The sequence below is a fragment of the Pristiophorus japonicus genome, unplaced genomic scaffold, assembly GCF_044704955.1.
Source record: "Pristiophorus japonicus isolate sPriJap1 unplaced genomic scaffold, sPriJap1.hap1 HAP1_SCAFFOLD_607, whole genome shotgun sequence".
In the NCBI taxonomy this organism is placed as follows: Eukaryota; Metazoa; Chordata; class Chondrichthyes; family Pristiophoridae; genus Pristiophorus; species Pristiophorus japonicus.
The window spans coordinates 211,374-224,123 of record NW_027254517.1 but is presented as its reverse complement, the minus strand read 5'-3'; the positions used below and the strand labels follow the sequence as shown (position 1 = coordinate 224,123).

At 69.5% G+C, this 12,750-nt stretch overlaps 1 protein-coding gene across 1 annotated transcript in view; it reads right to left on the bottom strand.

Moving 5' to 3' along the window:
• Nucleotides 1–12,750, bottom strand: part of LOC139255440 (tripartite motif-containing protein 2-like) — an 81,697-nt gene that overhangs the window by 14,551 nt on the left and 54,396 nt on the right. The gene's annotated exons all lie outside the window — the stretch shown is intronic.

Sequence of the window (12,750 nt, the reverse complement as noted above, 5' to 3'; positions counted from 1 at the left end):
GCGAGGGGGGGAGAGAGCGAGGGGGGAGAGAGAGCGAGGGGGAGAGAGAGCGAGGGGGAGAGAGAGCGAGGGGGAGAGAGAGCGAGGGGGAGAGAGAGCGAGGGGGAGAGAGAGCGAGGGGGAGAGAGAGCGAGGGGGAGAGAGAGCGAGGGGGAGAGAGAGCGAGGGGGAGAGAGAGCGAGGGGGAGAGAGAGCGAGGGGGAGAGAGAGCGAGGGGGAGAGAGAGCGAGGGGGAGAGAGAGCGAGGGGGAGAGAGAGCGAGGGGGAGAGAGAGCGAGGGGCAGAGAGAGCGAGGGGCAGAGAGAGCGAGGGGCAGAGAGAGCGAGGGGCAGAGAGAGCGAGGGGCAGAGAGCGCGAGGGGCAGAGAGCGCGAGGGGCAGAGAGCGCGAGGGGCAGAGAGCGCGAGGGGCAGAGAGCGCGAGGGGCAGAGAGCGCGAGGGGCAGAGAGCGCGAGGGGCAGAGAGCGCGAGGGGCAGAGAGCGCGAGGGGCAGAGAGCGCGAGGGGCAGAGAGCGCGAGGGGCAGAGAGCGCGAGGGGCAGAGAGCGCGAGGGGCAGAGAGCGCGAGGGGCAGAGAGCGCGAGGGGCAGAGAGCGCGAGGGGCAGAGAGCGCGAGGGGCAGAGAGCGCGAGGGGCAGAGAGCGCGAGGGGCAGAGAGCGCGAGGGGCAGAGAGCGCGAGGGGCAGAGAGCGCGAGGGGCAGAGAGCGCGAGGGGCAGAGAGCGCGAGGGGCAGAGAGCGCGAGGGGCAGAGAGCGCGAGGGGCAGAGAGCGCGAGGGGCAGAGAGCGCGAGGGGCAGAGAGCGCGAGGGGCAGAGAGCGCGAGGGGCAGAGAGCGCGAGGGGCAGAGAGCGCGAGGGGCAGAGAGCGCGAGGGGCAGATAGCGCGAGGGGCAGATAGCGCGAGGGGCAGAGAGAGCGAGGGGCAGAGAGAGCGAGGGGCAGAGAGAGCGAGGGGCAGAGAGAGCGAGGGGCAGAGAGAGCGAGGGGGAGAGAGAGAGGGAGAGAGAGCGAGGGGCAGAGAGAGCGAGGGGCAGAGAGAGCGAGGGGCAGAGAGAGCGAGGGGCAGAGAGAGCGAGGGGCAGAGAGAGCGAGGGGCAGAGAGAACGAGGGGCAGAGAGAGCGAGGGGCAGAGAGAGCGAGGGGCAGAGAGAGCGAGGGGCAGAGAGAGCGAGGGGCAGAGAGAGCGAGGGGCAGAGAGAGCGAGGGGCAGAGAGAGCGAGGGGCAGAGAGAGCGAGGGGCAGAGAGAGCGAGGGGCAGAGAGAGCGAGGGGCAGAGAGAGCGAGGGGCAGAGAGAGCGAGGGGCAGAGAGAGCGAGGGGCAGAGAGAGCGAGGGGCAGAGAGAGCGAGGGGCAGAGAGAGCGAGGGGCAGAGAGAGCGAGGGGCAGAGAGAGCGAGGGGCAGAGAGAGCGAGGGGCAGAGAGAGCGAGGGGCAGAGAGAGCGAGGGGCAGAGAGAGCGAGGGGCAGAGAGAGCGAGGGGCAGAGAGAGCGAGGGGCAGAGAGAGCGAGGGGCAGAGAGAGCGAGGGGCAGAGAGAGCGAGGGGCAGAGAGAGCGAGGGGCAGAGAGAGCGAGGGGCAGAGAGCGCGAGGGGCAGAGAGCGCGAGGGGCAGAGAGCGCGAGGGGCAGAGAGCGCGAGGGGCAGATAGCGCGAGGGGCAGAGAGCGCGAGGGGCAGAGAGAGCGAGGGGCAGAGAGAGCGAGGGGCAGAGAGAGCGAGGGGCAGAGAGAGCGAGGGGCAGAGAGAGCGAGGGGCAGAGAGAGCGAGGGGCAGAGAGAGCGAGGGGCAGAGAGAGCGAGGGGCAGAGAGAGCGAGGGGCAGAGAGAGCGAGGGGCAGAGAGAGCGAGGGGCAGAGAGAGCGAGGGGCAGAGAGAGCGAGGGGCAGAGAGAGCGAGGGGCAGAGAGAGCGAGGGGCAGAGAGAGCGAGGGGCAGAGAGAGCGAGGGGCAGAGAGAGCGAGGGGCAGAGAGAGCGAGGGGCAGAGAGAGCGAGGGGCAGAGAGAGCGAGGGGCAGAGAGAGCGAGGGGCAGAGAGAGCGAGGGGCAGAGAGAGCGAGGGGCAGAGAGAGCGAGGGGCAGAGAGAGCGAGGGGCAGAGAGAGCGAGGGGCAGAGAGAGCGAGGGGCAGAGAGAGCGAGGGGCAGAGAGAGCGAGGGGCAGAGAGAGCGAGGGGCAGAGAGAGCGAGGGGGGGGGGGAGAGAGAGAGCGAGGGGCAGAGAGAGCGAGGGGGGGGGGAGAGAGAGAGCGAGGGGGGGGAGAGAGAGAGCGAGGGGTGGGGAGAGAGAGAGCGAGGGGGGGGAGAGAGAGAGCGAGGGGGGGGAGAGAGAGAGCGAGGGGGGGGAGAGAGAGAGCGAGCGGGGGGGAGAGAGAGCGCGAGGGGGGGAGAGAGAGAGCGAGGGGGTGAGAGAGAGAGCGAGGGGGGGAGAGTGAGAGAGCGAGGGGGGGGGAGAGAGAGAGCGAGGGGGGAGAGAGAGAGCGAGGGGGGAAGAGAGAGAGAGCGAGGGGGGAGAGAGAGAGCGAGGGGGGAGAGAGAGAGCGAGGGGGGAGAGAGAGAGCGAGGGGGGAGAGAGAGAGCGAGGGGGGAGAGAGAGAGCGAGGGGGGAGAGAGAGAGCGAGGGGGAGAGAGAGAGCGAGGGGGGGAGAGAGAGCGAGGGGGGGAGAGAGAGCGAGGGGGGGAGAGAGAGCGAGGGGGGGAGAGAGAGCGAGGGGGGGAGAGAGAGCGAGGGGGGGAGAGAGCGAGGGGGGGAGAGAGCGAGGGGGGGGAGAGAGCGAGGGGGGGAGAGAGCGAGGGGGGGAGAGAGCGAGGGGGGGAGAGAGCGAGGTGCAGAGAGAGCGAGGGGCAGAGAGAGCGAGGGGCAGAGAGAGCGAGGGGCAGAGAGAGCGAGGGGCAGAGAGAGCGAGGGGCAGAGAGAGCGAGGGGCAGAGAGAGCGAGGGGCAGAGAGAGCGAGGGGCAGAGAGAGCGAGGGGCAGAGAGAGCGGAGGGGCAGAGAGAGCGAGGGGCAGAGAGAGCGAGGGGCAGAGAGAGCGAGGGGCAGAGAGAGCGAGGGGCAGAGAGAGCGAGGGGCAGAGAGAGCGAGGGGCAGAGAGCACAAGGGGGGGGGTGAGAGAGGGAGAGAGAGAGTGTCAGAGGCAGGGGGAGGGGGAGAGAGCGAGGGGGAGAGGGAGAGAGGGGGGAGAGGGAGAGAGGGGGGAGGGGAGAGAGCGAGAGGGAGGTGGGAGAGAGAGCGGGGGCGAGGGGGGAGAGAGAGCGGGGGGGGAGGGGGAGAGAGCGAGGGGGAGAGAGAGCGAGGGGGAGAGAGAGAGAGCGAGGGGGAGAGAGAGCGAGGGGGGAGAGAGAGAGAGCGAGGGGCAGAGAGAGAGCGAGGGGGCAGAGAGAGAGCGAGGGGGCAGAGAGAGAGCGAGGGGGGAGAGAGAGAGCGAGGGGGGAGAGAGGGAGCGAGGGGGGAGAGAGAGCGAGGGGGAGAGAGAGAGCGAGGGGGGAGAGAGAGAGCGAGGGGGGAGAGAGAGAGCGAGGGGGGAGAGAGAGAGCGAGGGGGGAGAGAGAGAGCGAGGGGGGAGAGAGAGAGCGAGGGGGAGAGAGAGAGCGAGGGGGGAGAGAGAGAGCGAGGGGGGAGAGAGAGAGCGAGGGGGGAGAGAGAGAGCGAGGGGGGAGAGAGAGAGAGCGAGGGGGAGAGAGCGAGGGGGAGGGGGGAAAGAGCGAGGGCGAGGGTGGAGAGAGCGAGGGGGAGGGGGGAAAAGAGCGAGGGGAGGGGGGAAAAGAGCGAGGGGAGGGGGGAAAAGAGCGAGGGGGAGGGGGAAAAGAGCGAGGGGGAGGGGGAAAAGAGCGAGGGGGAGGGGAGAGAGAGAGCGAGAGGGAGGGGAGAGAGAGAGCGAGGGGGAGAGAGAGAGCGAGGGGGAGAGAGAGAGAGTGTCAGAGCGAGGGGGAGGGGGAGAGAGCGAGGGGGAGAGAGCGAGGGGGAGGGGTGAATGAGCGAGGGCGAGGGGGGAGAGAGCGAGGGGGAGGGGGGAAAAGAGCGAGGGGGAGGGGGGAAAAGAGCGAGGGGGAGGGGGAAAAGAACGAGGGGGAGGGGAGAGAGAGAGCGAGAGGGAGGGGAGAGAGAGAGCAAGGGGGAGAGAGAGAGCGAGGGGGGAGAGAGAGAGCGAGGGGGGAGAGAGAGAGCGAGGGGGGAGAGAGAGAGCGAGGGGGGAGAGAGAGAGCGAGGGGGAGAGAGAGAGCGAGGGGGAGAGAGAGAGCGAGGGGGGAGAGAGAGAGCGAGGGGGGAGAGAGAGAGCGAGGGGGGAGAGAGAGAGCGAGGGGGGAGAGAGAGAGCGAGGGGGGAGAGAGAGAGCGAGGGGGAGAGAGAGAGCGAGGGGGAGAGAGAGAGCGAGGGGGAGAGAGAGAGCGAGGGGGGAGAGAGAGAGCGAGGGGGGGGAGAGAGAGAGCGAGGGGGGAGAGAGAGAGCGAGGGGGGAGAGAGAGAGCGAGGGGGGAGGGAGAGAGCGAGGGGGAGGGAGAGAGCGAGGGGGAGGAAGAGAGCGAGGGGAAGAAGAGAGCGAGGGGGGGATAGAGAGAGCAAGGGGGGGAGAGAGAGCGCGAGGGGGGGAGAGAGAGCGTGCAAGGGGGGGAGAGAGAGAGAGCGAGGGGGAGAGAGCGAGGGGGAGAGAGCGAGGGCGAGAGAGCGAGGGGGAGAGAGCGAGGGGGAGAGAGCGAGGGGGAGAGAGAGAGCGAGGGGGGAGAGAGAGAGCGAGGGGGGAGAGAGAGAGCGAGGGGGGAGAGAGAGAGCGAGGGGGGAGAGAGAGAGCGAGGGGGGAGAGAGAGAGCGAGGGGGGAGAGAGAGCGCGAGGGGGGAGAGAGAGCGCGAGGGGGGAGAGAGAGAACGAGGGGGGAGGGAGAGAGCGAGGGGGAGGGAGAGAGCGAGGGGGAGGGAGAGAGCGAGGGGGAGGGAGAGAGCGAGGGGGGGAGAGAGAGAGCGAGGGGGAGGGAGAGAGCGAGGGGGAGGGAGAGAGCGAGGGGGAGGAAGAGAGCGAGGGGGAGGAAGAGAGCGAGGGGAAGAAGAGAGCGAGGGGGGGATAGAGAGAGCAAGGGGGGGAGAGAGAGAGCGAGGGGGGGAGAGAGAGAGCGAGGGGGGGAGAGAGAGATCGAGGGGGGGAGAGAGAGAGCGAGGGGGGGAGAGAGAGATCGAGGGGGGGAGAGAGAGAGCGAGGAGGGGAGAGAGAGAGCGAGGGGGGGAGAGAGAGAGCGAGGGGGGGAGAGAGAGATCGAGGGGGGGAGAGAGAGAGTGATGGGGGAGAGAGAGAGCGAGGGGGGGAGAGAGAGAGCGAGGGGGGGGAGAGAGAGAGCGAGGGGGGGGAGAGAGAGCGCGAGGGGGGGAGAGAGAGCGTGCAAGGGGGGGAGAGAGAGAGCGAGGGGGAGAGAGCGAGGGGGAGAGAGCGAGGGGGAGAGAGCGAGGGGGAGAGAGCGAGGGGGAGAGAGCGAGGGGGAGAGAGAGAGCGGGAGAGAGAGAGCGAGGGGGGAGAGAGAGAGCGAGGGGGGAGAGAGAGAGCGAGGGGGGAGAGAGAGAGCGAGGGGGGAGAGAGAGAGCGAGGGGGGAGAGAGAGAGCGAGGGGGGAGAGAGAGCGCGAGGGGGGAGAGAACGCGAGGGGGGAGAGAGAGCGCGAGGGGGGAGAGAGAGCGAGGGGGAGAGAGAGAGCGAGGGAGGAGGGAGAGAGCGACGGGGAGGGAGTGAGCGAGGGGGAGGGAGAGAGCGAGGGGGGGGAGAGAGAGAGCGAGGGGGGGAGAGAGAGAGCGAGGGGGGGAGAGAGAGAGCGAGGGGGGGAGAGAGGGAGCGAGGGGGGAGAGAGAGAGCGAGGGGGGAGAGAGAGATCGAGGGGGGGAGAGAGAGAGCGATGGGGGAGAGAGAGAGCGAGGGGGAGAGAGAGAGCGAGGGGGAGAGAGAGAGCGAGGGGGGAGAAAGAGAGCGAGGGGGGGAGAGAGAGAGCGAGGGGGGGAGAGAGAGAGCGAGGGGGGGAGAGAGAGAGCGAGGGGGGGAGAGAGAGAGCGAGGGGGGGAGAGAGAGAGCGAGGGGGGGAGAGAGAGAGCGAGGGGGAGAGAGAGAGAGCGAGGGGGAGAGAGAGAGCGAGGGGGAGAGAGAGAGCGAGGGGGAGAGAGAGAGCGAGGGGGAGAGAGAGAGCGAGGGGGAGAGAGAGAGCGAGGGGGAGAGAGAGAGCGAGGGGGAGAGAGAGAGCGAGGGGGAGAGAGAGAGCGAGGGGGAGAGAGAGAGCGAGGGGGAGAGAGCGAGGGGGAGAGAGCGAGGGGGAGAGAGCGAGGGGGAGAGAGCGAGGGGGAGAGAGCGAGGGGGAGAGAGCGAGGGGGAGAGAGCGAGGGGGAGAGAGCGAGGGGGAGAGAGCGAGGGGGAGAGAGCGAGGGGGAGAGGGCGAGGGGGAGAGGGCGAGGGGGAGAGGGCGAGGGGGAGAGGGCGAGGGGGAGAGGGCGAGGGGGAGAGGGCGAGGGGGAGAGGGCGAGGGGGAGAGGGCGAGGGGGAGAGGGCGAGGGAGAGAGAGCGAGGGGGGAGAGAGAGAGAGCGAGGGGGGAGAGAGAGAGAGCGAGGGGGGAGAGAGAGAGAGCGAGGGGGGAGAGAGAGAGAGCGAGGGGGGGAGAGAGAGAGAGAGCGAGGGGGGGAGAGAGAGAGAGAGCGAGGGGGGGAGAGAGAGAGAGAGAGAGCGAGGGGGGGAGAGAGAGAGAGAGCGAGGGGGGGAGAGAGAGAGAGAGCGAGGGGGGGAGAGAGAGAGAGAGCGAGGGGGGGAGAGAGAGAGAGAGAGCGAGGGGGGGAGAGAGAGAGAGCGAGGGGGGGAGAGAGAGAGAGCGAGGGGGGGAGAGAGAGAGAGCGAGGGGGGGAGAGAGAGAGCGAGGGGGGGGAGAGAGAGAGCGAGGGGGGGGAGAGAGAGAAGCGAGGGGGGGAGAGAGAGAGAGCGAGGGGGGGAGAGAGAGAGAGCGAGGGGGGGAGAGAGAGAGAGCGAGGGGGGGAGAGAGAGAGAGCGAGGGGGGAGAGAGAGAGAGCGAGGGGGGGAGAGAGAGAGAGCGAGGGGGGGAGAGAGAGAGAGCGAGGGGGGGAGAGAGAGAGGCGAGGGGGGGAGAGAGAGAGAGCGAGGGGGGGAGAGAGAGAGAGCGAGGGGGGGAGAGAGAGAGAGCGAGGGGGGGGGAGAGAGAGAGAGCGAGGGGGGGGAGAGAGAGAGAGCGAGGGGGGGAGAGAGAGAGCGAGGGGGGGAGAGAGAGAGCGAGGGGGGGAGAGAGAGAGCGAGGGGGGGGAGAGAGAGAGCGAGGGGGGAGAGAGAGAGCGAGGGGGGGAGAGAGAGAGCGAGGGGGGGAGAGAGAGAGCGAGGGGGGGAGAGAGAGAGCGATGGGGGAGAGAGAGCGAGCGAGGGGGGAGAGAGAGCGAGGGGGAGAGAGCGAGCGAGGGGGAGAGAGAGAGCGAGGGGGAGAGAGCGAGCGAGGGGGAGAGAGAGAGCGAGGGGGGAGAGAGAGAGCGAGGGGGGGAGAGAGAGAGCGAGGGGGGGAGAGAGAGCGCGAGGGGGGGAGAGAGAGAGCGAGGGGGGGAGAGAGAGAGCGAGGGGGGGGAGAGAGAGAGCGAGGGGGGAGAGAGAGAGCGAGGGGGGAGAGAGGGAGCGAGGGGGGAGAGAGGGAGCGAGGGGGGGAGAGAGGGAGCGAGGGGGGGAGAGAGGGAGCGAGGGGGGGAGAGAGAGAGCGAGGGGGGGAGAGAGAGAGCGAGGGGGGGAGAGAGAGAGCGAGGGGGGGAGAGAGAGAGCGAGGGGGGAGAGAGAGAGAGGGGGGGAGAGAGAGAGCGAGGGGGAGAGAGAGAGCGAGGGGGGAGAGAGAGAGCGAGGGGGGAGAGAGAGAGCGAGGGGGGGAGAGAGAGAGCGAGGGGGGTAGAGAGGGAGCGAGGGGGGTAGAGAGGGAGCGAGGGGGGGAGAGAGGGAGCGAGGGGGGGAGAGAGAGAGCGAGGGGGGAGAGAGAGAGGGGGGGGAGAGAGAGAGCGAGGGGGGAGAGAGGGAAAAGGGGGAGAGAGCGCGGGGGGGAGAGAGCGCGAGAGAGCGAGGGGGGAGAGAGAGAGAGAGAGAGCGAGGGGGGGAGAGAGAGAGAGAGCGAGGGGGGGAGAGAGAGAGAGAGCGAGGGGGGGAGAGAGAGAGAGCGAGTGGGGGAGAGAGAGAGCGAGGGGGGAGAGAGAGAGCGAGGGGGGAGAGAGAGAGCGAGGGGGGGAGAGAGAGAGCGAGGGGGGAGAGAGAGATCGAGGGGGGGAGAGAGAGAGCGATGGGGGGGGAGAGAGCGAGGGGGAGGGAGAGAGCGAGGGGGGGAGAGAGAGAGCGAGGGGGGGAGAGAGAGAGCGAGGGGGGGAGAGAGAGAGCGAGGGGGGGGAGAGAGAGAGGGGGGGAGAGAGGGAGCGAGGGGGGAGAGAGAGAGCGAGGGGGGAGAGAGAGATCGAGGGGGGGAGAGAGAGAGCGATGGGGGAGAGAGAGAGCGAGGGGGAGAGAGAGAGCGAGGGGGAGAGAGAGAGCGATGGGGGAGAGAGAGAGCGAGGGGGAGAGAGAGAGCGAGGGGGAGAGAGAGAGCGAGGGGGGGAGAGAGAGAGCGAGGGGGGGAGAGAGAGAGCGAGGGGGAGAGAGAGAGCGACGGGGAGAGAGAGAGCGAGGGGGAGAGAGCGAGGGGGAGAGAGAGAGCGACGGGGAGAGAGAGAGCGAGGGGGAGAGAGAGAGCGAGGGGGAGAGAGAGAGCGAGGGGGAGAGAGAGAGCGAGGGGGAGAGAGCGAGGGGGAGAGAGCGAGGGGGAGAGAGGCGAGGGGGAGAGAGCGAGGGGGAGAGAGCGAGGGGGAGAGAGCGAGGGGGAGAGAGGCGAGGGGGAGAGAGAGAGGGGGAGAGAGCGAGGGGAAGAGAGCGAGGGGGAGAGAGCGAGGGGGAGAGGGCGAGGGGGAGAGGGCGAGGGGGAGAGAGCGAGGGGGAGAGGGCGAGGGGGAGAGGGCGAGGGGGAGAGGGCGAGGGGGAGAGGGCGAGGGGGAGAGCGCGAGGGGGAGAGCGCGAGGGGTGAGAGAGAGAGAGCGAGGGGGGAGAGAGAGAGAGCGAGGGGGGAAAGAGAGAGAGCGAGGGGGGAGAGAGAGAGAGCGAGGGGGGAGAGAGAGCGAGGGGGGAGAGAGAGAGAGCGAGGGGGGAGAGAGAGAGAGCGAGGGGGGGAGAGAGAGAGAGAGCGAGGGGGGGAGAGAGAGAGAGAGCGAGGGGGGGAGAGAGAGAGAGCGAGGGGGGGAGAGAGAGAGAGAGAGCGAGGGGGGGAGAGAGAGAGAGCGACGGGGGGAGAGAGAGGAGCGAGGGGGGGAGAGAGAGAGAGCGAGGGGGGGAGAGAGAGAGCGAGGGGGGGAGAGAGAGAGCGCGAGGGGGGGAGAGAGAGAGAGCGAGGGGGGGAGAGAGAGAGAGCGAGGGGGGGAGAGAGAGAGAGCGAGGGGGGAGAGAGAGAGAGCGAGGGGGGGAGAGAGAGAGAGCGAGGGGGGGAGAGAGAGAGCGAGGGGGGGAGAGAGAGAGAGCGAGGGGGGGAGAGAGAGAGAGAGCGAGGGGGGGAGAGAGAGAGCGAGGGGGAGAGAGAGAGCGAGGGGGGGAGAGAGAGAGCGAGGGGGGGAGAGAGAGAGCGAGGGGGGAGAGAGAGAGCGAGGGGGGGAGAGAGAGAGCGAGGGGGGGAGAGAGAGCGAGCGAGGGGGGGAGAGAGCGAGCGAGGGGAGAGAGAGAGCGAGGGGGAGAGAGCGAGCGAGGGGGAGAGAGAGAGCGAGGGGGGAGAGAGAGAGCGAGGGGGGAGAGAGAGAGCGAGGGGGGGAGAGAGAGAGCGAGGGGGGGAGAGAGAGAGCGAGGGGGGGAGAGAGAGAGCGAGGGGGGGAGAGAGAGAGCGAGGGGGGGAGAGAGGGAGCGAGGGGGGGAGAGAGAGAGCGAGGGGGGAGGAGGAGGGGAGCGAGCCAGGGGGGGGAGAGAGAGAGCGAGGGGGGGAGAGAGAAGCGAGGGGGGGAGAGAGAGAGCGAGGGGGGAGAGAGAGAGCGAGGGGGGGAGAGAGAGAGCGAGGGGGGGAGAGAGAGAGCGAGGGGGGGAGAGAGAGAGCGAGGGGGGAGAGAGAGAGCGAGGGGGGGAGAGAGAGAGCGAGGGGGGAGAGAGAGAGCGAGGGGGGGAGAGAGGGAGGGAGAAGCGAGGGGGGAGAGAGAGAGAGGCGAGGGGGGGAGAGAGAGAGCGAGGGGGGGGGGGGAGAGAGAGAGCGAGGGGGGGAGAGAGAGAGCGAGGGGGGGAGAGAGAGGAGCGAGGGGGGGAGAGAGAGAGCGAGGGGGGAGAGAGAGAGCGAGGGGGGAGAGAGAGAGCGAGGGGGGAGAGAGAGAGAGAGAGCGAGGGGGGGAGAGAGCGAGGGGGGAGAGAGAGCGAGGGGGGAGAGAGAGAGAGCGAGGGGGGAGAGAGAGAGAGAGCGAGGGGGGAGAGAGAGAGCGAGGGGGGGGAGAGAGCGAGGGGGGGAGAATACTATCTCTCTATGAGCGAGGGGGGAGAGAGAGAGCGAGGGGGGGAGAGAGAGAGCGAGGGGGGAGAGAGAGCGGGGGGGGAGAGAGAGAGCGAGGGGGGGAGAGAGAGAGCGATGGGGGGGGAGAGAGCGAGGGGGAGGGAGAGAGCGAGGGGGGGAGGGGAGAGAGAGAGCGAGGGGGGAGAGAGAGATCGAGGGGGGGAGAGAGAGAGCGATGGGGGAGAGAGAGAGCGAGGGGGAGAGAGAGAGCGAGGGGGAGAGAGAGAGCGAGGGGGGGAGAGAGAGAGCGAGGGGGGGAGAGAGAGAGCGAGGGGGAGAGAGAGAGCGACGGGGAGAGAGAGAGCGAGGGGGAGAGAGCGAGGGGGAGAGAGAGAGCGACGGGGAGAGAGAGAGCGAGGGGGAGAGAGAGAGCGAGGGGGAGAGAGAGAGCGAGGGGGAGAGAGAGAGCGAGGGGGAGAGAGCGAGGGGGAGAGAGCGAGGGGAGAGAGCGAGGGGGAGAGAGCGAGGGGGAGAGAGCGAGGGGGAGAGAGCGAGGGGGAGAGAGCGAGGGGGAGAGAGCGAGGGGGAGAGAGAGAGGGGGAGAGAGCGAGGGGAAGAGAGCGAGGGGGAGAGAGCGAGGGGGAGAGGGCGAGGGGGAGAGGGCGAGGGGGAGAGAGCGAGGGGGAGAGGGCGAGGGGGAGAGGGCGAGGGGGAGAGGGCGAGGGGGAGAGGGCGAGGGGGAGAGCGCGAGGGGGAGAGCGCGAGGGGTGAGAGAGAGAGAGCGAGGGGGGAGAGAGAGAGAGCGAGGGGGGAAAGAGAGAGAGCGAGGGGGGAGAGAGAGAGAGCGAGGGGGGAGAGAGAGCGAGGGGGGAGAGAGAGAGAGCGAGGGGGGAGAGAGAGAGAGCGAGGGGGGAGGAGAGAGAGAGCGAGGGGGGGAGAGAGAGAGAGAGCGAGGGGGGGAGAGAGAGAGAGAGCGAGGGGGGGAGAGAGAGAGAGAGAGCGAGGGGGGGAGAGAGAGAGAGCGACGGGGGGAGAGAGAGAGAGCGAGGGGGGAGAGAGAGAGAGCGAGGGGGGGAGAGAGAGAGCGAGGGGGGGGAGAGAGAGAGCGCGAGGGGGGGAGAGAGAGAGAGCGAGGGGGGGAGAGAGAGAGAGCGAGGGGGGGAGAGAGAGAGAGCGAGGGGGGGAGAGAGAGAGAGCGAGGGGGGGAGAGAGAGAGAGCGAGGGGGGGGAGAGAGAGAGCGAGGGGGGGAGAGAGAGAGAGCGAGGGGGGGAGAGAGAGAGAGAGCGAGGGGGGGAGAGAGAGAGCGAGGGGGGGAGAGAGAGAGCGAGGGGGGGAGAGAGAGAGCGAGGGGGGGAGAGAGAGAGCGAGGGGGGGAGAGAGAGAGCGAGGGGGGGAGAGAGAGAGCGATGGGGGAGAGAGAGCGAGCGAGGGGGGAGAGAGCGAGCGAGGGAGAGAGAGAGCGAGGGGGAGAGAGCGAGCGAGGGGGAGAGAGAGAGCGAGGGGGAGAGAGAGAGCGAGGGGGAGAGAGAGAGCGAGGGGGAGAGAGAGAGCGAGGGGGAGAGAGAGAGCGAGGGGGAGAGAGAGAGCGAGGGGGGAGAGAGAGAGCGAGGGGGGGAGAGAGAGAGCGAGGGGGGGAGAGAGAGAGCGAGGGGGGGAGAGAGAGAGCGAGGGGGGAGAGAGAGAGCGAGGGGGGGAGAGAGAGAGCGAGGGGGGGGGAGAGAGGGAGCGAGGGGGGGAGAGAGGGAGCGAGGGGGGGAGAGAGGGAGCGAGGGGGGGAGAGAGGGAGCGAGGGGGGGAGAGAGGGAGCGAGGGGGGGAGAGAGAGAGCGAGGGGGGGAGAGAGAGCGAGGGGGGGAGAGAGAGAGCGAGGGGGGAGAGAGAGAGAGGGGGGGGAGAGAGAGAGCGAGGGGGGAGAGAGAGAGCGAGGGGGGAGAGAGAGAGCGAGGGGGGGAGAGAGAGAGCGAGGGGGGTAGAGAGGGAGCGAGGGGGGGAGAGAGGGAGCGAGGGGGGAGAGAGAGAGGGGGGGAGAGAGAGAGCGAGGGGGGAGAGAGGGAAAAGGGGGAGAGAGCGCGGGGGGGGAGAGAGCGCGAGAGAGCGAGGGGGGAGAGAGAGAGAGAGAGAGCGAGGGGGGGAGAGAGAGAGAGCGAGGGGGGGAGAGAGAGAGAGAGCGAGGGGGGGAGAGAGAGAGAGCGAGTGGGGGAGAGAGAGAGCGAGGGGGGAGAGAGAGAGCGAGGGGGGGAGAGAGAGAGTGAGGGGGGAGAGAGAGAGCGAGGGGGGAGAGAGAGAGCGAGGGGGG